A 27,111-nucleotide genomic window follows, 5' to 3' on the forward strand; every position below is an offset into this window, starting at 1 on the left:
TTGAGTTTGGTTTGAGACCCATATATAGGGTTCTTCTATTTCTTTGTACTTGAGTTCTTTTGGCTTACACAACTAAGAAGAGAAAAACTGTTTTCAGCCTCCACCCTTGTGTGTCTTCCCCCATTGTGCAAGCAAGAAAGCTTCAAGCGAGACTCCTTCCTTCTCTCCCACAATCTTGACACTCGCATTGTTTTGGGCCGAATAGGCTTGTTGGTCAACTTCCTAGCTGTCTTGTCAGGGTTTAGGGTTTCCCTAAGATGTTGCCTCGTTCGTTTTTGGTACGATCAGGCCTTACAGCTCAGCGGGTCGCGTCTAAGCCTCCGGATCTTGCAACAGCCCACTTCTAGCTGCTAAGCATCAGTGCCCTACAATTTTGCCTATTCCGCGTGCCAGAATCAAGTTATGAGCACCCTACAGGATTTCGACAATTTGAGCTGCTGAATCCTAGCCGAGTTAGATCAAATTCTTAAAAATCTGGTAAAAATCTGCATTCTGCCCAACTGGTCTGAATTGCAAGGTCCGAGTGGGTTACTCAAACGGGCCGAGGCGCATGGGCCGAGGGCCGAATCCGGGACTTGGATAGGGTGGACTTGGATGGAGTCACTCGGACGAATTCGTTCAGACGGACCGAGTGGTTGACTCGAACAAGGTCGCTCGGACAGGCCAAGGCAAGTGGGCCGAGGGCCGAATTTGACACGTGGCTGAGGGCCGAATTTGTCCATGGTCTGAATTATAGACTTGGACGGGCCGATTAGGATTTTGGTCAGATGGGCCAAATGGCGACGGGCCAAGGGCCGATTCTGGGACTCGGTCGAGGAGTGGCCACTCGGACGGGCCGAGCGTAGCACATGTAAACATCGCAAACTCAATTTCGATCATTTCTCGTGCTTCACTCAATCATACCAGGCCTAACCCTCTAGATCCTACCTAAGGAAGTAAGAGAAGGGATTCATATACCTGGATGGAGTGAGGGGTGTTGAGATATCGAGCTCCACTCGTGATATGCCAGGGTGACCGTTGTGCATTTATGTCACCGACTTGTCAGTTGCATATGCGGTTGGTACACCGCCCATGAATAATAGCTACATGACAGCTATCCTTATCTACTCTAGTTTGTGGCTCAGTTAGTATGCCACCTTAGTTAGTTGAGTTTGGTTTGAGACCCATATATAGGGTTCTTCTATTTCTATGTACTAGAGTTCTTTTGGCTTACACAACTAAGAAGAGGAAAACTGTTTTCAGCCTCCACCTTTGTGTGTATTCCCCCATTGTGCAAGCAAGAAAGCTACAAGTGAGACTCCTTCCTTCTCTCCCATAATCTTGACATGGTATCAGAGCCTTGTTCGTGGTAAGGAGCTCAAGAAAGCAAGCCAAGCTCGCGATGTTCTGGTAAGAGGGGCAGTGTTGCTTTCATTTTCTTTTTTGGGAGCAGATCTCTGCAGGTAACACAGCTGAATATTGCAAGAGTGCATTGTCTCAGGTTGAGACACCCTTTGCGATAAAGCAAGAGGGCAGTATATGCTGCGGGTAAGGGCTTTTGCCCTTGGTGACCCTGTTTTTTTTATTTGAGGCCATTTCGGGGTCTGTTTTGGAGGCGGCAGTTTTATGCACGCACTCAGGAAAAGACCCTGTTTTATGCTGTGCGACCATTGTTCTACAGGTCGGTGAAAAGTTACCACAGAAATTGCATCGTATGCTTGTGTGCAGAGACATTGGGAGTTACAGAATCATCCTTGGTTCTTGTTTATGCAAAATCGTCACTAGGAAGTGACTGTGTGGTCAGATACCACTTTCGCCAGTTTTGCAAATTTGCCCTTGTGAGGGTGAAGCTGTGTTTTTTGCAGTGACAGAATTTTTTGCAGTGCTCTGTAATGGCGTCTGATTCTCTTTCACAGATTATAACTGAAAAGCTTGACAAGAAAAACTTCCAAGCATGGAAGTTTAGAATGACGAATTTCCTTATGGGAAAAGGATATTGGGAATTTGTTGCAAGAAATGAAGAAGAACCAGTTCTTCCTGATGTTCCCAATCAATAGCAAATGCAGGCATTCAAAGCATGGCATGAGAGAGCCAGGAAAGTTATGTACTGGCTGTCTATCAGTATATCAGACTCTATGATTGTGCATATTCATGATGCAAGTACGCCAAAGGAGGCATGGGATACTTTGTCAAAAATTTATAGCACAAATACGCAAGCCAGGAAAATGCAGCTCAAGCAAGAGTTGCATAATGTGCAAAGAGAAAGCATGAGCATCAATGACTACCACATGAAGGTGAAGAAGATTGCAGATGCACTTGCTTCCATTGGGTCGCCAGTGGAAGATGATGATTTAGTTTCTGTGACCTTGAATGGTCTAGGAAAGGATTATGCACAGTTTCGGACATCCATTTCAGTTCGTGAAAGATTTTCTGATTTTGAGGAGTTGATTGCTTTTCTAATTTCTGAGGAGCAAAGAAATGGTGGTGCATCTTCTTCAGCAGGAACTTCAAAAGAAACTTTGTTCTACTCAAATGCTGGAAGAGGTAGAGGCAGAGGTAGAGGAGGCCGATTTGGAGGCCGTGGTAGAAATCAGAATATGTAGCAAACTCAAGAAAACCAGTCCTATGGAGGAGGACGTGGTAAGTCTAGAGGCAGGGGGAGCCAAAGAGGTTGTGGTGGATGGCAAAGAGGCCAAAATGCAAACAGTAATGTTGAATGCTACTACTGTGGTAAAATAGGTCATATGGCTAAAGACTGCTATAAAAAGCAGAATGACATCATGAATGGAAAACTACAACAAGGGAATTATGCATCTTCTAGTAGACAGGGTGATGACAGAAATGAGCATTTGTTTATGGTGCAGCACATGAATAATTCTGTGATAAGTGCAGAAGAAAGCAACGATGTATGGTATGTTGACTCAGGTGCGTCAAACCACATGACAGGTCATGTAGAATGGATGGAGGATGCAAGGAAAATGGAAAAACCAGGATTTGTGGAGACTGGTGATGATACTGCACATCCTATTGTGCAGATTGGAAAAATTCCCTTGTCTATGCAGGATGGGAAAAACAAATACCTGTCTGATGTATTTCATGTCCCGAATATCACCAAGAATCTAGTTTCTGTTAGTCAAATGGTTGAACAGGGCTTGCAGGTCAGATTTAATCCTCATGGATGCTTTGTTGAGGATATGAAAAATAAAGGTCGCTTGATAGCAAAAGGAAAGAAGAAGGGCAGAATGTTTACATTGGATGCAGACATGTCTGAATTGAGTGCAGCAATGTTTGCACATGGAACCGGTGTAGTTGCAGATATTGATATCTAGCATAAACGCATTGGTCATGTTAATGTACAGCGACTTAAATCAATGCAGACCCAAAATATTGTTGCAGGATTGCCAAAATTCAAGGTTGCAGAAATGCATAAGGTATGTGAAGCCTGCCAATTTGGAAAACAGGCAAGGAAACCATTTCCTAGACATGTTCAAGAGAGTAAAAAGCCATTGGAATTAATCCACTCTGATGTGTGGACTACTAAAGCTGCATCTCTTGGAGGCTGTCATTATTTTTTCACTTTTATTGATGACTATAGCAGAAAAATTTGGGTGTATTTTATGAAAAAGAAAAGTGAAGTTTTTGGGCATTTCAAAACTCTTAAAGCTATGGTTGAAAAAGAAACAGGTCTGCAAATAAAATGCCTAAGGTCAGATGGAGAGGGAGAGTACCTCTCAAATGAGTTTGCAAGGTTCTTGCAGGAGCATGGCATAAAGCAGCAATATTCATGTAGTCATACCCCACAACAAAATGGAATTGCAGAAAGGAAAAACAGGCATATTGGAGAGGTATCTCGTGCCATGCTCAATGAAAAATACCTGCCAAATTTTTACTGGGCTGAGGCAGTTGCTACAGCAGTCTATATAATGAACAGGACTCCCACTGCAGCAATACATGGGATGACTCCAGAGGAGAGGTATACTGGTAGGAAACCAGATATTTCTCATTTGAAAATTTTTAGTTGCATTGCCTATGTTCATGTGCCAGATGAGTTGAGATCCAAGTTGGATCCAAAAGCTAAGAAGTGCATCTTTATTGGTTATTCTCTGCAGCAAAAAGGGTATAGATGCCATAACCCTTCTACTCGTAAGTTTATAGTGATTGAGCAGAGATGTTGTTTTTGATGAGATGAGTAGGTGGTATAAACCAGTAAATGTGATTGATAATGTAGATGCACAAAATGGTAATGCTGCACAGAATTCACAGCAGTAGTCACAAGATATCAGTGGACCTGGAGCGTCCTCTAGCAGTAGTTCATATTCTTCGCCATGGACAGGCAGATTGAGATCATGAGAATCTTCTCAAAGCAATGCAGATAGTGGTATGCAGGTATCACGAAAAGGAAAAGAGAAGGTAGATCAGCCCATGTTTGATGTGAATGCAGGTCACTCGTATGTGGATGGTGAATCCAGTGGCTTAGAATAGAGCATTGATGATCAGTTGGGTATTCCTTCTATTGTTACACCTGGAGTAAGGAAGACCAGGGATGTTTTGAGAGAACCTGGGAGTGAACCTACTTTGCGCAGGTCTACCAGAGCTAGATATCCTGTGGATAGGCTGAAATATGATGGATTTATAGCCATTCACTATGCATATATGGTCAAAGTGATACAGGAACCAGAACCCACTTCTTTTGAGCAAGCCATGGGAAAAGAAAAATGGGAGAAAGCCATGGATGAAGAAATGGATGCCTTGGAAGCAAATGCTACATGGGAGTTGGTATCTTTGCCTAAAGGTAAAAATGCAATTGGCTGTAAGTGGGTTTATAAGGTGAAGCACAATGTAGATGGTTCCATGAATAGATACAAGGCAAGATTAGTAGTCAAGGGATATGCACAAACATATGGCATTGACTATGAAGAAACATTCAGTCTGGTTGCAAGGATGGCAACCGTAAGAGCAGTCATTGCTATGGCTACATCAAAGGGATGGTCTTTACATCACATGGATGTAAAGAATGCCTTCTTGCATGGTGATTTGCAAGAAGAGGTCTATATGGAGCAGCCACCAGGTTATGTGCATGATGTTCATCCTGAGTTTGTTTGCAGGTTGAAGAAAGCATTGTATAGCTTGAAGCAAGCACCTAGAGCATGGTCTGACAAGATAGGACAATATCTTGTCACTATTGGCTTTCAGATTTCGAAGGCAGATTTCTCACTTTATGTGAGAAAAACAGAGAAAGGTATTATGCTACTTGTCATTTATGTTGATGATTTGATTATGACAGGTGACAGTGATGAAGATATCCTTCATGTGAAAATGCTATTGAAGCAGAAGTTTGAGATGAAGGATTTGGGAGAGCTGCGTTATTTCTTGGGCATTGAGGTGATTAGATCACCAATTGGGATAGAGCTCTTGCAGAGGCAGTATGGATTGGACATGATGTCCAAATATGGGATGATAGGCTGTAAGCCTATTTCAGTTCCTTGGAGCAGAATGTGAAGCTGAGCGCAGATGCAGGTGAGCTTTTGGAAGACCCTACTATGTACAGACGCATAATAGGAAGCTTGATTTATATGACTATTACGAGGCTAGATTTGAGCTATGCTGTTGGATTGGTAAGTCAGTTTATGCAGGCTCCAAGGAAACCGCATTTGGATGCGGCTAGATGCATACTCAGGTATGTGAAGTCCACATTGCAGTATGGACTATTTTATGAGACTAGGGTTCAGATACAGTTGCATGGATACATTGATGCTGATTGGGCTGGTAGCATTTTTGATAGACGATCTACTAGTGGATATGTGTTCTCTTTTGGGAGTGCTGCAGTCACTTGGAGTAGTAAGAAACAGCCTACAGTTGCCTTGTCGAGCACAGAGGCTGAGTACAGGGGTACAGCAATGCCTGCATGTGAGGTAGCTTGGTTGCATAAGCTACTTTATGATATGCATCAGTCTACAGATGGGCTAGTTGTCATTTATTGTGACAACATGAGCAGTATACACTTGGCAAATAACCCAGTCTATCATGCTAGAATAAAGCACATTGAGGTGCATTATCACTATGTGCGGGAGAGGGTTTTACTAGGTCTTATTGATCTAGTTTATGTCAGCACAGAGGATCGGGTAGCTGACATATTTACGAAGGCATTGGGCACAGAGAAGCTGCGCAAGTTCAGAGACCTGCTTGGTGTGCAAGAATTGGGATTGAGCTTGAGGGGGAGTGTTGAGATATCGAGCTCCACTCGTGATATGCTAGGGTGACCATTGTGCATTTATGTCACTGACTTGTCAGTTGCAGATACGGTTGGTAAACCGCCCATGAATAATAGCTACATGACAGCTATCCTTATCTACTCTAGTTCATGGCTCAGTTAGTATGCCACCTTAGTTAGTTGAGTTTGGTTTGAGACCCATATATAGGGTTCTTCTATTTCTATGTACTAGAGTTCTTTTGGCTTACACAACTAAGAAGAGGAAAACTGTTTTCAGCCTCCACCTTTGTGTGTATTCCCCCATTGTGCAAGTAAGAAAGCTACAAGTGAGACTCCTTCCTTCTCTCCCATAATATTGACAAGGGGCTCGTCATTGGTGTGATCGAATCGAATCAGCCGGTAGCTCTCTCTCTCTCTCTCTCTCTCTCTCTCTCTCTCTCTCTCTCTCTCTCTCTCTCTCTCTCTCTCTCTCTCTCTCTCTCTCATTCAGCTCAGGGATTACAGCAGCATTTATTAGCATTGGATGATTTTTGCATACAGAGAGGCATGACAGTGAATCTTGGTAAAACCAAGGTTCTTATATTCCATACATCAGCTCAGATACGCAAACAGAGTATTTTCATGGCAGCAGGAGGGAGTATTGAGGTCACTGGATCATATGTATATTTGGGAGTCACCTTTATAGCAGCTTCAGGGATTTTCTCGATGACACAGGCAGCTCGCGACCGCCTCACTAGAGGATACTCAGCATTGGCTCTTATGGAGCGACAGTGTCATCAGGCACATTTCCAAGAGCCCCGCACCAAAGGGTGGCTCTTTGATACTCTAGTCACTCCAGCACTGATGTATGGAGCAACTATATGGAGGCCAGGCCTTGCCGATTATGTATGGACATTGATGGAGAGACCTCAGGTGATCATGATATCTAGATTGATTCGCAGCAAGGCCTCAGTCCCACATGACATTGTGCGAGCAGAGCTTGCCACACCGCCCATGCTAGTCGAGGCATTATTTCAGACAATCTACTTCCTACACAGATTTCAGGATATGGACAGAGATCGCATTGCATACAGAGCATATATGGCATCTCAGGAGATGGCTCGAGCGGGGAATACAACATCATGGTATGCACAGACTAGAGCTTGGTTTGACAGACATGGGCTGGACATTGATAGACTCCCACCTCTTCTATATGATACTCAGGCTCCCACTTACACCCTCTCTCTCTCTGAGAGGAACAGAGTCATCAGACAGGAGATATGGCATATTTATATGCAAAGGACATGGGTCAGGCCTGCACACTGCCATTGAAGATGGCACATTATTATACACAGTTCTTGAGCATATCAGAGCAGGGATTCATAGAGATTCTGAGATATATGCAGATCTTTATGCCACATCGATTGAGAGTTCTTATTGGACAGCTCAGGGTATCATCACGTCAGCTTCTGATTGAGAGTGGCAGAGCCAGTGGCATCCCACGGGAGGAGAGGATATGCCCCCTTTACAGATCAGAGGTGGAGAGTGAGGAGCATTTTGTTCTCAAATGCCCGGCATACTCAGAGTTGAGATCTAGATACACATTGAGCAGCTCACTTCAGGGATGTATGACTAATATGGATCAGAGATCATTTGGCTATTTTCTGGGAGAGGCATGGCACATCAGAGAGCAAAGCACACAGTGGGTCCCAGTCAGAGAGGGGCCCACCCAGACGACTATTACACAATTCTTTCAGACAGACAGAGTGAGAGCTACTGTACCAGCCTCCAGCCAGACCTCCGGGCTCACACTACAACAGGCTGAGAACCAGCGTACCTGACGCCGCACAAGGATCCGTGGGTTTTGGACCCCACAACCACACTGACAGGAGATCCGGAGGATTCTTGATCTACATCGACAGCAGACTGAGATCCGATGACACTCGACACATTGGATCTCAGATCTCCAGTTTGCTCTTTCTCCACCGCCGATGTACCACATCCTGCATCCAGGAGGGATCACCTACTATTAGCGACTTTGACGACTGCTACTACATCCCAGGATAGTATATCTCCCTGCATCTGTTACATATACACATCGCACCACTTTATCACAGCCGACAGTTGTTCCCCTATCACAACCGACATTTGTTCCCCTCGTGTAGCCATTATCTGGAGTACCAGAGCTACATACGCACATACACATACACGACACTTATCACACTCACAGCACCGTATTTTCAGTTTCCAGTTTTTAGCTTTTCATTCACTACTTTTATTTTGGATAGCTGGACCTCATCAGTTGTATCACAATTTGTCTCATAGGCCAGTTTTGGTCTTTAGAAGACTTTAGAAGACGTTAATATAACTTTCTTTCTCTCTCTCTCTCTCTCTCTCTCTCTCTCTCTCTCTCTCTCTCTCTCTCTCTCTCTCTCTCTCTCTCTCTCTCTCTCTCTCTCTCTCTCTCTTTCTTTCACACTGAAATGTTGCAAATGAGTGCTTCCTTGGCCTCGTGGCTCTTATACCCCTTCCCGAGTATGGTGTTGATGCCCCCAATCACTCACTTACCAATCGTAAGCATTGCAAGCGAGCTTTTTGCCATTTTTGCACAATTTTTTGCCTTGTTTTGCAACAGTAAACCCTACCCTTCTCCGATGCGATTTCCTAATCCTATCCTACTCTAAATGCAACACGAATTGAAAGCAAAATACTAAACTAATTTCTCCATGTTTCCTAATCATCAAACAAACAAAATAACCCAAAATACTTACTTGTTTTGAATATCAAAAACACCCAACTTCCTACCTATCTCAAGCTCCAGTTCAGGGATGAATCCCTTACTTTGATGCTCGATATAAGGTGCGCAAGTGCTCAAGCTTGAATCCGTTGGTCCCAGCAATGGACCAAAATGTGGGAGCTTTCACTCAACCGCCAAGACCCATGGATCGCTTATTGTTTCAAGCATTCCAAGGGAGCTCTAATGGCTATCTCTCACCTAGCTTACGCGCCGTCGATCCTACGAGTGTAGTGAGCTTACCTTAGTGCCGATATGAGTTGCCTCCTCTCTTCCACACACCGATAGCTCCACGATCCTACATGCTAGCTCAAGCATCCTCAAGCCTCCTCTACCTCCAAGCTCCATCCTCCATAGCCGCGTGAGCAAGAAGAGAGAAGGGAAGAGAAGAAGAAGAAGAGGAGATGGTGAAGAGCTTCACCCTCTTGATCCCTCACTCTCACACACACTCACTCCCTTACACTCTCCAACTCCCTCTCTCAAGAGCACACACAAGCAAGAAGGTGAGAAGGAGAGAAGAAGAAGAACAAGACTCCTTTTGCCACACACCAAAGAATGATCTCTTATTCACTTTTTGAACTTTATATATATAAACCCAAAAATCCCATGGGCACCCATCCCTTTTTTACATGACCGGCCATTGTGGCAAGGTCCTTTTTTCATTTTCCTCTTTTAGCCTCGTGTCTCTAGCCTACACCCATCTAATATTTTACAATTGGCACAGGAGGGAGCGTGGCATTCTTTTACAAGAATTTTTTGAGTTTTTTGAGGCGCCTTTTCTTTTAAGGTTGTGTTTTTTGCCCCGGTTCATCTTTAGAGGCCACCTGCGTGTCTTTGCTCTTTTTCCATCTTCCTTTTGCTTTTCCTCCATTTTTCGCCATCTTGACTTGGGGTTAACCAAAATGTGGGAGCTTTCACTCAACCGCCAAGACCCATGGACCGCTTATTGTTTCAAGCATTTCAAGCGAGCTCTAATGGCTATCTCTCACCTAGCCAACGCACCGTCGATCCTACAGGTGTAGTGAGCTTACCTTAGTGCCAATATGAGTTGCCTCCTCTCTTCCACACACCGGTAGCTCCATGATCCTACATGCTAGCTCAAGCATCCTCAAGCCTCCTCCACCTCCAAGGTCCATCCTCCATAGCCACACGCGCAAGAAGAGAGAAGGGAAGAGAAGAAGAAGAAGAGGAGATGGTGAAGATCTTCACCCTCTTGATCCCTCACTCTCACACATACTCACTCCCTCACACTCTCACACTCTCTCTCTCAAGAGCACACACAAGCAAGAAGGTAAGAAGGAGAGAAGAAGAAGAAGAAGAAGAAGAAAACTCATTTTGCCACATACCAAAGAATGATCTCTTATTCACTTTTTGAACTTTATATATACAAACCCTAAAATCCTATGGGTACCCATCCCTTTTTTACATGACCGGCCATTGTGGCAAGGTCCTTTTTTCATTTTTCTCTTTTAGCCTCATGCCTCTAGCCTACACCCATCTAATATTTTACAATTGGCACAGGAGGGAGCCTAGCGCTATTTTACAAGAATTTTTTGAGTTTTTTTAGGCGCCTTTTCTTTTAAGGTTGCGCTTTTTGCCCCGGTTCATCTTTAGAGGCCGCCTGCGTGTCTTTGCTCTTTTTCCATCTTCCTTTTGCTTTTCCTCTATTTTTCGCCATCTTGACTTGGGGTTAACAAAAGGTAATGGACAGCCAATAGGCTTAACATCCTGCACACAGAAGCACTCAGGGACTTTATGAATGTACTCCCTCTATGGACAGATAGAGTAGTCCCTGAGATCTATCTTGCATAATGTGCATACCAAGTATATAAGAGGCATGTCCCAGATCTTTCATCTCAAAGCTCTTCTTGAGCTAAGCCTTAAGAGCATCTAGCTCCTCATGAGCTGTCCCTACTAGAAGCATGTCATCCACATAGAGTACCAAAATCAGTAAAGAACTGTCACAGGCTTTCTTCATGTACAAGCATGGATCCATAGCACTGTGGCTATAGCCATGTGACTTCACGAATGCATCAAACTTATGGTACAATTCCCTAGGTGCCTGCTTCAAGTCATATAGACTCTTCTTTAGCTTGCACACTAGGTGTTCCCTACTAGGGTTTGCAAAGCCGTTAGGCTGCTCCATGTAAATCTCATCATGCAAGTCCCCATGTAGAAAAGTCGTCTTGACATCCATCTGGTACAAGTCCAGGTCAAGTTGTGCAACCAAGGCCAAGACTAAGGGTAGGGTGGTCATCTTGACCACAAGAGAAAAGACTTCATCAAAGTCAGTGCCATGCTCCTGCTTAAAACCCTTAGCAACCAATCAAGCCTTATATGCTGGCTTGGGGTGTCCAGGGGTACTTTTCAGCTTGTACACCCACTTGCATGGCAAAGCCTTCTTACGTTGAGGCAAGGAAACCAAATCCCAAGTCTTATTCTTATGCAATGAGTCAAGCTCTGACTGCATATTCCTCTCCCAAGAGTGGCAATCACCCCTACGCATAGCCTCATCACAAGTAAGAGGCTCTCCTGCATCTGTAACTAGAACATAATCCATAGAGGATGCAAAACGGTCAAGAGGTCATCTATCTCTAGTAGAACGCCTCAAGCTAGGCTCCGCTACCTAATCAGCATCCTGTCTAGCATCAGCATGTCTAACATCTGGGCTATAAGCATAAGGTGATATTGCGCAGTGTCTAGCTGGCCGTGGAGTAGGCTGAATGGGAGCAAATGGCTGCTCTTGAAGATAAATCTGTGTACCTCAACCACTTTCTCAGGCTGCATATGCATTTTGTCCTCATGAAATATGACATCATGGCTGTGGATCACTTTCCGTGCCTACGGATCCCATAAATGGTAACCCACTTCTCCTACATCTCCATAGCCAATGAAAATACATTTGAAACTCTTAGGATCCAACTTATTGCATTTTCCTGGCAGAATGCCTCATGGCCAAGACACGCAAATTATCATAAGAGGGGGCCTTGCCTGCCCACGCCTCCTCTATAACCTGGAAGGCAATGCCACTACTAGGCGACCTGCTAATGAGATACAATGCAGTAGTAACTACCTTAGCCCAAAAGTGTTGCGGTAAACCAACCTGGCTAAGCATGCTACGGACCCTTTCCTGAATGGTCCTATTTTTTGAGATGGCAGGCTCAACACGTGCGGACATTGATGATGGATTGCCTGGCTAGATGAGTCCGCATGTCTACACTTAGCATGTTGGTGGTCATTATGGTACTCACATGGCCACTTACTTATCACTTATTATATTTAGTTTGTTACACCTACCTATAGCTGGCAAAGACATAGCCCCAATCGATTAGTATAGTCGATTATGCACTGTTTGACTTAGTAAGCCACTTTTCTTTATGTTGTATCTTATCTATACTTTGTGTACATTGTATAGTGTGTGGGAGAAGAAGAAGAAACTAGCAAGAAAACGTTTTGGCCTCCATCTCTCTTCTTGTGTTCTTGAGTGAGCTTTCTCTTGTGTATACAGTGTGTGTTTGGCATAGTAGCTCAAGCAAATCCCCCCACCACGCGATTCTTGACATGGTATCAGAGCCGCACCACTAAGAGAGGCTGAAGTGAAGGAGAAGAAGCAAGGTTCGAGCAAGTAAACAACGGGTAAGAAGCTCTCCCATTCTTCCACTCTCTCTCTTGGATAGTGCTTGTGGAGGCACCGGAAGGAGAGTCGAGCAAAAATCCCAGATTGTTGTGAGGTTTGGTGTGCGAGCAAATCACTGTATAATTTACAGAGAAGTCCTTTAGAAGTATTCCGCAGTTATTTTGGGCGTCTGAGACCGTTTCAAGCCCCGTTTTAGAGCCGCAAGGTTGTGAACGACAGTTTCAGGGTACACTGTGATTTCGACTGTATTGACCGAAAGTGGATCCGCAGGTTACAGATTGTGAATCTGTAATTTTTGAGGTATTTGCAGGAAGAAAACATAAGGTTTATCTGCAAATAGATTGCAGATTACATGTACTATTGAGCAATCAGTGAAAAAGGTTGCTTAGTGTATTGTTGTGCACGTGTTGTGAAAGATTGCAGAAGACTAGCTTGCTGTGTGGTATCCTTGTTTATGATAATGGCAGAGAACAGTGGAAATCCCATTATTGAGAAGCTTAACAAGAACAACTATCCTTCATGGAAGTTCCATGTGACAAACTTCCTTATTGGAAAGGGCCTTTATGAGTTTGTATCATGTGAAGAAAAGGAGCCAGAGCTGGGTATCCCTCCGACTACAGATGAGTTAAAAGCATCCATGCGTGACTTCGGTGGGTTTATTTTAATTACAATTTAAATGTGCCTATACCATGTGTGCACATGCACGGTGAATGGATTGTAATTTACAAATTATGTGGGTTATGGTGCAACAGTGCTCGTGCAACAGTGGGGTTCCTTTTATAATTATGAACAGAACTCCCACAGCTACAGTTCATGGGATGACTCCTAAAGAATGATTTACTGGCAAGAAGCTTGATGTATCGCACTTGAAGGTATTTGGGTGTGCTTCATACGTTCATGTGCCAGATGAGCTATGGAAGAAGCCTGATCCAAAGCCAGAAAAGTGTGTTTTTATTGGATACTCTTTAGAGCAGAAAGGGTACCACTGTTATAACCCTGTAACAGGTGAGTTCAGAGTGAGCAGGGATGTTATCTTTGATGAGATGGGAAGTTGGTATACACCTGCTGGTGATGTTTTCGATGATAATAATGATTAGGACAGCTATGTGCAGAAAGATAAACAAGAATCACGGAGACTTAGTGGACCATAAACATCATCTGGTACTACACCTACAGTGAGCCCTTGGTTTGGGAGACTAAGGAGTAGCCCCACATCTTTACATGGATCTATAAGTGTTTCAGGGAAGGACAAAGGAAAGAAGAAAGTGTTGGATGGTAATCATGCATCTACCAGTCATTTGGGATTGGATGGAGATTCTAGTGCTTCGAAGAGCTTGGATGATGAGCTTGGTATTCCTTCAATCAGGACACCAGGTGTACAGAGAGCTCATAGTAATATAAAGGCTCCATTGAGTGATCCGGTGGTACGCAAATCTAGCAGGGTCAGATACCCTGTTAAAAGAGTTGATTTTGAAGGTTATGCAACTCACCATTATACTTATATGGTGAAACTAGTTGAGGATGTTGAGCCCACTTGTTTTGAGGATGTTGTTGGTCATGCTCATTGGGATGCAGCAATGGATGAGGAGATGGCTGCATTAGAAGCCAATATTTGGTAGCCTTACCTAAGGGTAAGAAAGCTATTGGCTGTAAGTGGGTTTACAAAGTTAAGCATAATGCAGATGGTTCAGTTAGCATGTATATGGCTAGGTTGGTTGCAAAAGGCTATGCTCAAATATATAGCATAGATTATGACGAGACATTTAGTCCAGTTGCTAGGATGGATACTGTTAGGTGTGTGATTGCCTTGGCAGCAGCCAAAGGTTGGAGTTTGCAGCAAATGGATGTTAAGAATGCCTTCTTGCATGGTGAATTACAAGAAGAAGTGTATATGGAGCAGCCAGTAGTCTATGACGATTTAGAGTATCCCATATATGTGTGCAGGTTAAAAAAGGCGCTCTATGGGCTCAAGCAAGCACCTAGAGTATGGTCTGACAAGATTGGAGAGTATCTTGTCAATATTGGATTTTGTATTTCTGATGATGATCACTCACTTTATGTGAGAAAGGGAGATGCAGGTTTGGTCATCATAGTCATCTATGTGGATGATTTGATTATTACAGGTGACAGTGACACTGGGATTGCTGAAGTTAAGGACTTCTTGAAGAAAAAGTTTGAGATGAAAGATTTGGGTGAGCTGAGATACTTTCTTGGTATTGAGGTGATCAGATGTGATGATGGTATATGGCTATCCCAAAGGCAGTATGGCTTGGATATGCTATCCAAGTATGGTATGACAACATGTAAGCCTCTTTCAGTACCATTGGAGTAAAATGTGAAGCTGAGTGCTGATGTTGGGGATGAGATAGAAGACCCTACCATGTTTAGGAGGATAGTAGGGAGTTTGATTTACATGACTATCACAAGGCCAGACTTGAGCTATGTTGTTGGCCTTGTCAGTTAGTTTATGCAGATGCCCAGAAAGCCTCATTTGGATGTAGTTAGACGTATGTTGAAGTCCACTTTACATTATGGACTTTTTTATGAGGCAAGTAAGGATGTACAGAGCTTTGGATACATAGATGCAGATTGGCTGGTAGCATGTCAGACAAAAGATCTACAAGTGGATTCATGTTTTCCCTTGGTAGTGCAATGGTTACATGGACCAGCAAAAAGCAACCTACAGTTGCTTTATCGAGTACAGAGGCTAAGTACAGAGGGGCTGCTATGGCAGCATGTGAGGTGGTATGGTTGCAAAAGCTATTAGGTGATTTGGATGTGTGGGGAGATGGTCCAGTTGTCATTCATTGTGATAACATGAGCAGCATATAGCTAGCTAGAAATCCAGTGTTCCATGCTAGGGCAAAACACATTGAGGTGCACTACCACTTTGTGAGAGAGAAGGTACTTGCAGGAGAGATTGGCTTGGTATATGTCAGCACACAGGATCATATAGCTGTCATTTTCACAAAATCATTGGGCGCAGAGAAGCTTTGAAAGTTCCGAAGCTTACTTGGAGTTGCAGAGATAGAGTTGAGCTTGAGGGGGAGTGTTGAGATGGAAAGCTCAACACGTGCAGACATTGATGATGGACCGCCTAGCTAGATGAGTCCACACGTCTATACTTAGCACATTGGTGGTCATTATGATACTCACATGGCCACTTACTTATCACTTATTATATTTAGTTTGTTACACCTACCTACAGCTGGCAAAGACATAGCACCAGTCGATTAGTGTAGTCGGTTATGCACTGTTTGACTTAGTAGGCCACTTTCTTTTATGTTGTATCTTATTTATACTTTGTGTACATTGTATAGTGTGTGGGAGAAGAAGAAGAAACTAGCAAGAAAATATTTTGGCCTCCATCTCTCTTCTTGTGTTCTTGAGTGAGCTTCCTCTTGTGTATACAGTGTGTGTTTGGCACAGCAGCTCAAGCAAACCCCCCCACCACACGATTCTTGACATTATTCATGCGTTCAGTCATACCATTCTGGGGTGGGATGTAAGGGGCGGTCAACTAACGCTTAATACCCTACTCATCACAAAACTACTCAGAAGCACGTGAGACATAACCACCCCCATTATTTGACCATAGGCATTTGAGCCTTTTCCCATACTGATTCTTTGCCAATGCAAGCCAATGTTGAAATGTGTCTAAGACATCATATTTTCTCTTTATGGGATAATCCCAAACCTTACGTGAGTAATCATCTATGAAAGTAACAAAGTACTTTGTCCCACCAAGTGACTGACAGGGCATGGGTCCACATACATATGAGTGTACAAGAGCCAAGGGCTCACCTATGAATTTCTTACCAGACTTTTATGCGTATTTCTAGTCTATCTACCATACAAACAATGATCACAAGAATCAAAATGCAAAGAGTCAAAAGGTGGAAGATACTGCAAAGCATGGAGCATTTTCATTCCTTTAAGAGACATATGCCCCAAATGAGCATACCAAAGGGATACATGGGGAATAGAACCCACAGACAAAACATAATCCAATGTAGCTCTTGATACAAGTAAGGGATAGAGATTGCCAGACTTGGCACCTCTTACAAGTACAAGCCTGCCAGTAATCTTCCATGCAGAGTCTCCAAAAGACAAAATACCCTACATCATCAAGCTGTCTAGCTAACATAAGACTGCGAGTCAACGCAGATACATGGCATACATCATGCAAAACAAAAGAGCTGATAGAAGGAAACTGCACCCTAACATCTCCAATGCCCACAATGTCAAGAGACCTATCATCACCAAGGTGCACAGAACCAAACATAGTATGATAGGTATGAAACCAATCTCGACAGGGTGTCACATGAAATGACGCACCCGAATCCAAGAGCTAGCACTGCACATACATAGAATGTATCTTAGAAGTCTGTAAGGCATCGCATGAAGAAGCTGCAAGTATGTAATCATCATCTGAATCAGTGGCCTACATGACATTAACCTCTTCTATCTTCACATTGGACTTTGCAGGCACAATACTGCACTCAGAAGACTTTTTCTGCACTTTTTCTTTTCCCTTTTCCTTGTGCTTATCACCGCGCATTTTATGGCACTGTGGCCTAATATGTCATACTTTCCCACAATAATGACATGTAAGATTAGACTTCCATCCACAGGACTTACTGCGACCACGTGACTTGGACCTGGACTCCTGAGAGTCCCTGTCCTTATGATCATTATTATGCCTGCCATATCTGCCACCTCTAACTGTTAATGCATGTGAAGAGTGGGAAGCATCATTGTTTCTCTTATTGATTTCCTCAGTCAATAAAGCTCTCAACATCTTTGATTTTCAGCCCATCAACCTTATTCGCGCATATGGTAGTATGGAAGACATCCCATGACTTAGGAAGGGTGCCAAGCAGAAATAATAGATGCAAGTTATCGTTAAACCCAATACCCTGTGACAATAGATTCTTCATGATAGCATGAAACTAACTGAAATGAGATGATAGGGATGACCCCTCCTTCATGCGAAGGTCCATTAACTGCTTTAGTCAATACATCTATGATGTAGGACTCTGCTACGTATAAAGCTCCTAAATTTTCTCCCATAAGTCCCATGCACTCTGACTCTCATCTTCAACAACATTATGATGGACCTCTTCTGAGAGTGACAAAATAATGGTAGACTTGCATAGCTCATCAACTTCCATCGAAACATCATCATCCATATCCTCAAGTTTGACACCCTTGAAATGCAAGGGTTTAATTTGCAACTTTTGCACCAAAATCTGTCATATTTGGGACTTCCAATACCCATAGTTGGTACCATCCAACTTGACAATGTTAAAGAGAGCTGTGTCTTTCAGATGACCAGCCATACTATCCCAAATCCATGCAAAAATATAAAATTACATGTTGCTATAATCAGCAGAAAATGCACTAAAACCACTGCTAAAACTGGCTGAAAGAGTGGATTTTACCAAGAGAAGCACCTGTCCACCAAATATGACCAAGTTAACATCAAATAGTAAGCATTATCCTCATAGAAGTGCTTAAAATCTACAGATTTCAACTTGCTGTAATAAATGACAAATTTCAGTTAATGAGAGCTAACTGTGCCAGAAGCAAATCCCAAGTCAATCATATACTACCAAGACCATAACCAACATCATGCGGGCATAACATAGGCATATGACAGTCAATAAGCATGAATCCAACACCCAAACATATGAAACATCTGCCAGTGAGTAGGGACACCCCTAGTCAACGGAGCAAAGTGCACCTGCCACTACCAAGACTTGACACAAGTAGGTGTCAGCTCACAAGGAAAGGGACCCAAGTCAAAGAGTCAGCTCATAAGCATCACAAGGAACCAAGACATATGAACCATGGATCATCCCAAAGGGTAAGAAATCCCAAATAGTCTCAAAAGCTCAAATAGCATAGACCGCCTGCTCAATGTCTATCAAGCATCCAAAGATGCTCCCACTGGCACAAAGGTCATAAATATCAAGCAACAAAGCTCGAACAAATCATGTATAAGCACCAGTGGCAAGTTTCCAAGATCAAGCATCAATGAGACATCCTGACATGGAGACGCTGTGACATGCATATGTAGCATCCATAGACATCAAGTATATCCCAAAATAAACTCTGGCAAGCCAATAAATCTCTAATATATGCTCCAGATAATCAAATGTCAAGCCCAAGTAAATCTCCAATAGCATCCAAGCTCAAACAATGTAACTGACATAGGTAGGTGACATGAGCATAAGTGCATGTCCAAAGGGGTCAAGCATAGACCGATAAGTGCCAAGATACGTCCAAGATAAATATCCAAATGCTAAAAAAAGTGGAGCTCAAGCTCAACCAATGATTAAGAAGCAATGTCGAACTCTTTTCCAATCCCCGATGGTCAATACATCAATGTACATCTCCAAGACATGACCCAAATAGCATAGGCATAAGCATATATGAGTAGAATAGCTTCAGTCCAACTGTTTACAGTAGACATTCACTACTCCAAATAGAGTATTTCAAGCCTCAAATCAGTACCAAAATGATGGCAATCCATTAACATAGCATCTCCATACATGTAGACATCATTCGGGCATCGATATGCATCGAGTGATCAATCCCGGTAAGCATAGACTTCAAGAGATAAGTGGTTCCCTGTTTTGGACAAATTTGGGACTATTCAAAACATTCAATGGTGGCTGAGTTAAATTAGCTCCAAATGCATCTCACATAAGATACACAATATCCACAAGTGATCCGGTATCAATAGACATCATTAGAAGCATCACATAAGCCATAAGCATACAAATACATGTTGTCTCAGACCTGAAATCTATTGCAGAATATTTTAACATTAGAATTTAAAAAATTTGACATTACCACCGTGTCTGGAGCATGCCAAAACCCCAACTTAGACTCTTGCCTTGCCTGAATCGGATTCCAAATGCCGGAGATATGACAAAAAGAGTGATTTTTGAGCCATTTTTCAAATAGGCACAAATAAAACGTGAGCATGCTGCTGTACTTGAGGGGCCAAATCATGGTGTATAGGGGATAAGCAAGAGCCCAATGAAGGCCTACACAAGCCTAGGACAAGTCCAAGCAAGAGGTGAAGAGAACAAGCTTCAATGATGGAAGCTATGGTTGCCTCTTCATGAAACCCTATTGTTCATGTCAAAGAATGGCTAAGAACTGAGTGAGAAGCAAGCTTTCATACCTTGTGTAGATGCCGGGGAAGGCCAAAAAGTACTCGCAAAAGGACTTGCTCTGATACTAGTTGAAAGGTGAGAAGGATCAAAGTTGCACGCGAGAACTATGGCAGGAGAGCAAGAGCAAGAAAGAGAGAGACAAGAAATGGGAACTCCAACAACCACAATGTGTAGCCGGGCCTTCCTTTATTCAAATTGTTACTAAAAGAATAAAGAATAAGTGACTGTGATGGGCGCCCACCACTTACAGTGTGTAGTGGTAGGTACTATCAGTGTGGGAGCTTCCGCTCAACTGCCAAGACCCACGGACTGCTTATTGCTTCTAGTGTTCTAAGAGAGCTCTAATGGCTATCTCTCACCTAGCCGACACACCGTCGATCCTACGAGTGTAGTGAGCTTACTTTGATGCCGATATGAGTTGCCTTCTCTCTCGTGCACTCTGGTAGCTCCACAATCCAAGATGCTAGCTCAAGCATCCTCAAGCCTCCTCCATCTCTAAGCTCCATCCATCATAGTCGCTCATGCAAGAGAAAAGAAGAGAAGAGAAGAGAAGAAGAGAAGAGGAGATGGTGAAGAGCTTCACCCTCTTGATCCCTCACCCTCACACACTCACTCTCTCTCTCACTCTCACACTCCCTCTCTCAAGAGCACACACAAGCAAAGAGAGGAGAAGAAGAGAAGAAGAGAGGAGCTCTTGTCAGCCACACACCAAAGAATGAGCTTCCATTCACTTTTTGAACTTTATATCCAAAACCCTAAATTCCCATGGGCACCCATCCCTTTCTTTTACATGACCAGCCATTGTGGCAAGGTCCTTTGTCTATTTCTCCCTTCTAGCCTTATGCCTCTAGCCTACACCCATTTAATACTTTGCAATTGGCATAGGAGGGAGCCTGGCGCTCTTTTACATGAACTTTTGAAGTTTTTTGAGGCGTCTTTCATTTAAAATTACGCTTTTGGTCCCAGCTTAGCTTTAGAGGCCGCCTGCGTGTCTTTGCTCTTTTTCCATCTTCTTTCCTCTTTTTCATTCATTCTTCCACCTTCTTGTCTTGGGGTTAACATTACCCCCCTCCAAGATGGGTGCCAGTCCCATGGCACTCTTGGCTGCTGCTGCCGATGGGGTTTAAGAGGCAGTTGGTGAAGTAGTCATGTAAGTCAACTCGAAAGGCATGACTATGTAAGCAGAGATGCCCCACTCGGCGGCAAAGGCAGTCTTGTGCCTGTCGGCATGATGCACTTGCACCTGATTGTATCCTAAGAAGCCATCCAAAAAATTGTAGGCCTCCTTGCCCGCCACTCTTTCAAGCATGTGCTCGGTGTATGGCAATGGATAATTGTCCCTTTTAGTAGCAACATTCACCTTCTTGTAATTGACACACACTCTAATTTTTCCTTTTTTTTCATCACGATGACTATGAGTGATACCCAGTCTGTGTGCTCAATTTCGTAAATGAATCCCACTCTCATCAACTTATCAATCTCTTCCTTGACAGCATGAGCGTGCTTTGGATTCATTGGGTATGGTCGCTGCTTCACCGGCGTTGCATCTAGTGTCATGGGTATATTATGAGTCACTACACTTGGATCTACCCCTTTAAGCTCTTCCAAGGACCAAGCAAATACGTCTACAGACTCTCCCAAGAGAGAAACAAGACTCGTTCCGTCTTCCTCAGTCAAGTCATTGGTAATAAAGGCTGGTCAGGGTGTCTCCCCTTCCTGGGCTAGGTTCACCTCCTTGACCCTAGCTGGTCCCTCGATTAGTTTGCTCGTTTGCCCTTGCCGTTTGGCACCCAATAGGATCACTACCCTATCTCCTTTCTTGAATTTTGTAAATCTTTTAGGGAGGTCCCGCGGTTTTCGCTGCTTGTCTATTCGTGTATCCCTAAGTTGTTTCGCCATTTCCTGCTTCAATCATCTGCGCCTTAGGTGGACGGGTAGGTCCCCATTGGTGCATCGGGTCTTGGGCGGCCTAGGTATTTCTGGGTCACTATCCGAGCTTACCTTTGACTCAAATTCAAACTCTCCATCTTTGCTAGAAGAGGGGGTCTCCCCTAGCGGTCACAGTTCAGATGGTGATTCTGTCCTAAGTATCGGTGTCGCTCCTGGTTGGGCTAGGCATGCTTGCTCAAGGTCTATGGCTTCTACGTGTTCTAACCAAGCGCAATCACAATCCATGTGCATGATCCCTCACTCTATCCTGTAGACACTCCTTTTCTGTGGCTTGGAGTCTGCCCATATTTGTTCTATTTCATGTCCCTTAGTGTCGTATTCTATTGTGTCTATCTCACCCTCACTTTCATCACTGAAGAACTGGCAATCTTCATACTCGTTATCAGAGGTCTCTGCGTTAGACTACTCGTCGTTTCCTAGGGCTTGGTATATCTCTTGTCATTGATAAGGGACTAGGGCCCAGTTGTACATAAGATTCAAGTCATGCACCCTCGCCCATTGCCACTTGGTTTTGCCTAAGAGATCCTAGAGTGGTTTGAAGTTTGCTACTGAATTGTCAGCTAGCTTGTCCGTTAAGTATTCCAGAGCCTCCTGGAGTTCTCTTTTGTTGTTTGGTACTTGGAAGGTGACGAGCTTAGGTCTCCCAAGAAGGGTTCCTTCCATCATGGAAACTAGTACGGAGGGTGTGCCGTCAGACGTGCCCATCATCATGATGGCTTGCTCATACTCCTCTTGATCCGAGAATGGTAGATCAACTGTAGCAAGGACATGCATCCAATCTCGCTCATCCTCTAGGCATGGGATATACTTGGTCAAGGGCCCATAAGACTTTTTGACTTGAGCATTACCCTTGAGCATCGCGGAGATGGCATCCAAATCGACTGGTGAGGTCTTCCAAGTATCCATCTCTACCCTCACAGATTACATTCTATTGCCTAGGAAGATCAAGCCATTACCCCAATCTTCAATAGCTTTGGCATTGCACATCCAGGGTTGGCCTAATAGGATATGTTAGTCCACCCCCTTCATGACTATAAAGTCGACAGAGAACTGGACACCCGTGATTTTCATCGACCAGTTCTTAAGTACCCCAAATGGCTTCACTCTCATGCCATTTGCCAACGTGACATTAAACCAAGCGGTCTCAACAGGTGGGTTTCCCCAGGTCTGTAGTATTGCATGGCTCAACACACTAACCCTGGCTCCCATGTCTACGATCCCCTTTTCTCGTTGTGTCGCCTAAGACTAGGACTGGTAACACTACATGCATCTCAGTGCCTTCCCAGAAGGCATTAACGTGCAAGGATTTGGGCACAGAGTGCAACGTCTGACTCGATATTTGTGTTTGTGCATCATGATCATGCAGATCCGCAGCTTGTTTTCCTAACCCCTCAACCCACTGCTTGAGGTCTTGCCATAGGGTGGGATGCTGCTTGAGCAGGTCTCCCAGGCTTAACGTCATAGGGGTGGTCACTAGCGTGGTAAGGAGACTGTCGGGGCTGCTTGTCTCTCCCCTAAACCAGATTGTCCTAGCCAACGGCCATGACTGATTTACAGGCCTGCAGCATCAAGGCTTGGCCTAAGCGGTGCTGCATGTGATGCGGTTGCATCTCCTAACTTTGGTCGAGGGGGTGAGACTGCTATGCTTATACTGGGGAGATCATCAATCTCGTCCTCTAGGATGGGCTCAGCATTCCTTAAGTGCTATTGGGCCTCTTTCACCCATTCCTTCACCTTCTCTATGGCTTCGAGCTGGCACTTCAGATGTGGGTATTCCCCTATCTTGGCACTTTCCTTTTCGGCAATCTTGGGGGCTGAAGTTTCTACCTTTGCATCCATGACCTTCTTTCCAACAGGTAGAGTTGTAGCACTCTCAGTTTTCAGTGTGATCTTAGCTTGCAACCTCCTCTCCCTTTGCCTGCGGCTCTTCTTCCCTATCAAGGCTACATCAAGGTTGCTGGGTCCTAGTAGTGATATACCAGCCTGTATCATCTGGGCACGGGCCATGACCCGCAACGGGATAGGTGTGGCCTCCCCATCAAGATTCTCAACACCAAACATCCCCAATGGAATAGATGGTATGTTGACTGAACTTGAAGAAGGTTTCCGCTTTGGGCAATCGATGAAGAGATGGGTGATTCTGCATTCAACACACCTTAGGTCAGCTTTGTCTCTATTCTGATGCTCCCTCTCGGGGCAATGTGATGAGACATGACCTGGGTGACCACAAGTCCAACAGATGATTGGATCTTGCATCTGCTCTCCTAGGCCTTTACCTCGTCCTCTCCCCAGTGCCATCACCGGTACTGGTCGATAATCCATAAGAACTGCATTGCCCTCGTCGTCGTGAGAGACATAAGGGTATAAGTAAGTCTCTTCCTCATTTGGCTCTTCCACGTGTGGACTGAAGCGTCACTCGGTGGATGGGTCACATAGGGGCCAGGTGGTCTAGATATGCCTACAGGGTTTATGCCCACCCTAGGGACAGCTGACTTAATGTCATTAGGCGCAGGAAGGGCCAATGGGGCTCCCCTTCCAAAGAGTGGCTGCGGCCTATTCGTTAGGTACAGCTAGCCGTATGGTTGGGAGTATGAAAGTCTTCTGGGCAATTTGCAATGCATGATGTTGTGATCGAACCTGCCACAGTTAGCACAAGGTCTCGACCGAGGGTCTTGACACTTGATCGACAAATGGTTTTTGCCACAGTACACACATTGGACGTGTGGGCACATTGGTCGTCTCCACATGTCTTGTATCTTGGCTATCTCCATCTTGACATCAGCCAAGTCTTGGTTCGTCTCGGTGGCTTTCCCCTTATCTTGGGATGATGGGGCTGGTCGTTCACTAGAGGTTGGCGCTCTCTCTGAACTTCGTGAGTTGGTTTCTTCTGAGTTGGAGCTCCTGGAGCTCCACTCTTTCAACTGATCATCAACTCTGATGGCTTCCTCAAAAACCCTAGCTAGCGCATCTCGCTGCAAGCTTGAGTTGGCTGCCAAAGCCTTATATAGTTCCTCATTTCTAATTCCGCTTATGAACACCGTTGAAACTACTCTTTCAGTCAGTCGTTTGCCTGTAGGGATTCTCTTGAAGAGGCTCCTCACGTGGGTTACATAATCGTGAATGTCCTCCTTCTCTTTCTGCTTAACATTCATCAGTCGTACTAGCAGATTGTCGGAGTATCCAGGCTCCACAAATCTCTTAATGAAGAGATTCTTGAGGCTATTGAAATTTGCTCACTTTGCGGCATCTAAGCTTGTATACCAAGTCCTGCCCTTATTACCTAAGCAGAGCCCAAATGCTTGAGAGCATTGAGTCAGGTCGATGAGGCTGTTGGCTTCACAGACTTGCTCACACTACTCTACAAAGATGTATGGATCGTTGTGGGGTTGGTACTTGTCGAGCTGCTTTGCAATTATTGGGATTTTAGATTGGCTCTTAGAGCCTTGGGTTGCTCCTAATCATGCCAGCAGTGAGGTCGCCAATGTTGCAGCACTTTGCTCTGTTGCAGTGTTGTCTAGCACAATTTCTTCATAAGAAGCTCACTCAGTGTTAAGTCTCCTTCAAGGGCTCTCTCATGATCCGTTCGATTTCTGCTGGCTAAGTTCAGTACTCGTTGCACCTCACGCAACTCCATGCTTTGCCTTTGACTCTTGGCCTACTGGTCTCTATTCTATGCGGCTATGCTTTGCAATGCTTTGTGGGCTAGCTTTCTCTCTTCTTCTAAGTTTGCAATAATAGAGTCTGCTGTCCGACCGCGGTGCTCATACCGGGCGTGCCCATCGTAGCTGGTAACGAGGGCTGAATGGCCTCTAGGAAGATGCCTAAGTTGAGTTCCTCGTTAGACCTATGGTCTGAATTCTCTTCTGCCACAATTGAGTTCTCCGCTCCACCAAGCTATCGATCAGGTTGAGCAAGTTCGTCAAATCCACTTCATTTGCGCCAGTTGCTTGGTCCTACTTTACGTGTTGATGGTTTATCTCCATCTGTGGGTTCTCTCCTATTCGTAGGTTCCTTAAGTGGTTTATCAAAGTGAGTTCCTTAACTTATTAAATACAGTCCTCAATTTATCTCCACTCAGTGCGTGTGTTCTTTTGAGTGCACTTGTGCTCAATCAGGCTTTCAATTTTCCTTAAGTACACTTCAAGTGCAGAAATTCAAGGTGAGTGCGGCAAACAACCTCTAAGCTTCTTATGCACCCTCGCTTTGTTTTGGGCCTGATAGGCTTTGTCGATCAATTCTCTTGTCGTCTTAACGGGATTTAGGGCTTTTTGGTTACGTTGCCTTGCCCATTTTTGGGTCCATTCAGGGTTTTATGGCTCAGCAGGTTGCCTCTAGGTCTCCAGGTTTCCACATCTTGCGATAGTCCACTCAAACTACTGAGCAGTTGCACCTTACAATTTTGTCTATTCCGCGCGCCAGAATCCCGTTTCTGAGCATCAGGAGGGCTTGCGACAGTTTGCGCTACTGAGCTCCAACTGGGTCAGGTCAAATTTTTGAAAAGTTGAGGCAAATACACACTCGGCCCAACTGGTCTGAATTACAGGGGGCGAGTGGGTGACTCGGACGGGCCGAATCGCACTGGTCCAAGTACAAAAACTTTTCGTGGGCCGAGGTTCGAGTGTAATGACTCGGACGGGTCGATTCAGGTGTTGGGGCGAGGGCCAAGTCGGGTCTTGGGCCAAGGGCCGAACTGGTAAATGGGGCCGAGTGGACTATGGACCGAGTGTCGAGTTGGTCAAAGGGCTAAGTGCCATCACTCGGACGGGCTGAGTGGACTATGGGCCGAGGGCCGATTAGGGTTTCCAGGTCAAATCGATCGAATGGCAGGGTCAGAGGGCCAAGTCTAGGACTCAGCCTAACAATGGCCACTCGAACGGACCGAACATGGTGCGATGAATGCCGCGCGATGATGATTTCAATCAAATCTCACGATTTAGACAATCACTCCAAGCACAAACTTCCAGATCCCAACTAAGGCACCAAGGGAAGTGATTGGTATACCTGGGGTGAGCAGTAGGCTCTCTGACGACGAGATCGAATCGAATCTTTGCAGGGGCTCTCTCTCTCTCTCTCTCTCTCTCTCTCTCTCTCTATGTGCAATGGTTGCAAATGAGCTCTCCCTTGGCCTCTTGGCTCTTAAACCCCTTCCCGGGTAAGGTTTTGATGCTCCCAATCACTCACTTGCCGACATTAAGTATCCCAAGCAAGATTTTTTCCATTTTTTGCATGATTTATGCCATGTTTTACAACAGTAAACCCTACCCTTTCCCGGTTCGATTTCCTAATCCTATCCTACACTAAATGTAACAAGAATAGAAAGCAACAGACTGAAATGATTTCTCCCTATTTTCCAATCATCAAACTAACTAAC

This window comes from Lygodium microphyllum, chromosome 3 (genome assembly GCF_053477565.2).
Source record: "Lygodium microphyllum isolate KBCC chromosome 3, Lygodium_microphyllum_v1.1.10, whole genome shotgun sequence".
NCBI classification, from domain to species: domain Eukaryota; kingdom Viridiplantae; phylum Streptophyta; class Polypodiopsida; order Schizaeales; family Lygodiaceae; genus Lygodium; species Lygodium microphyllum.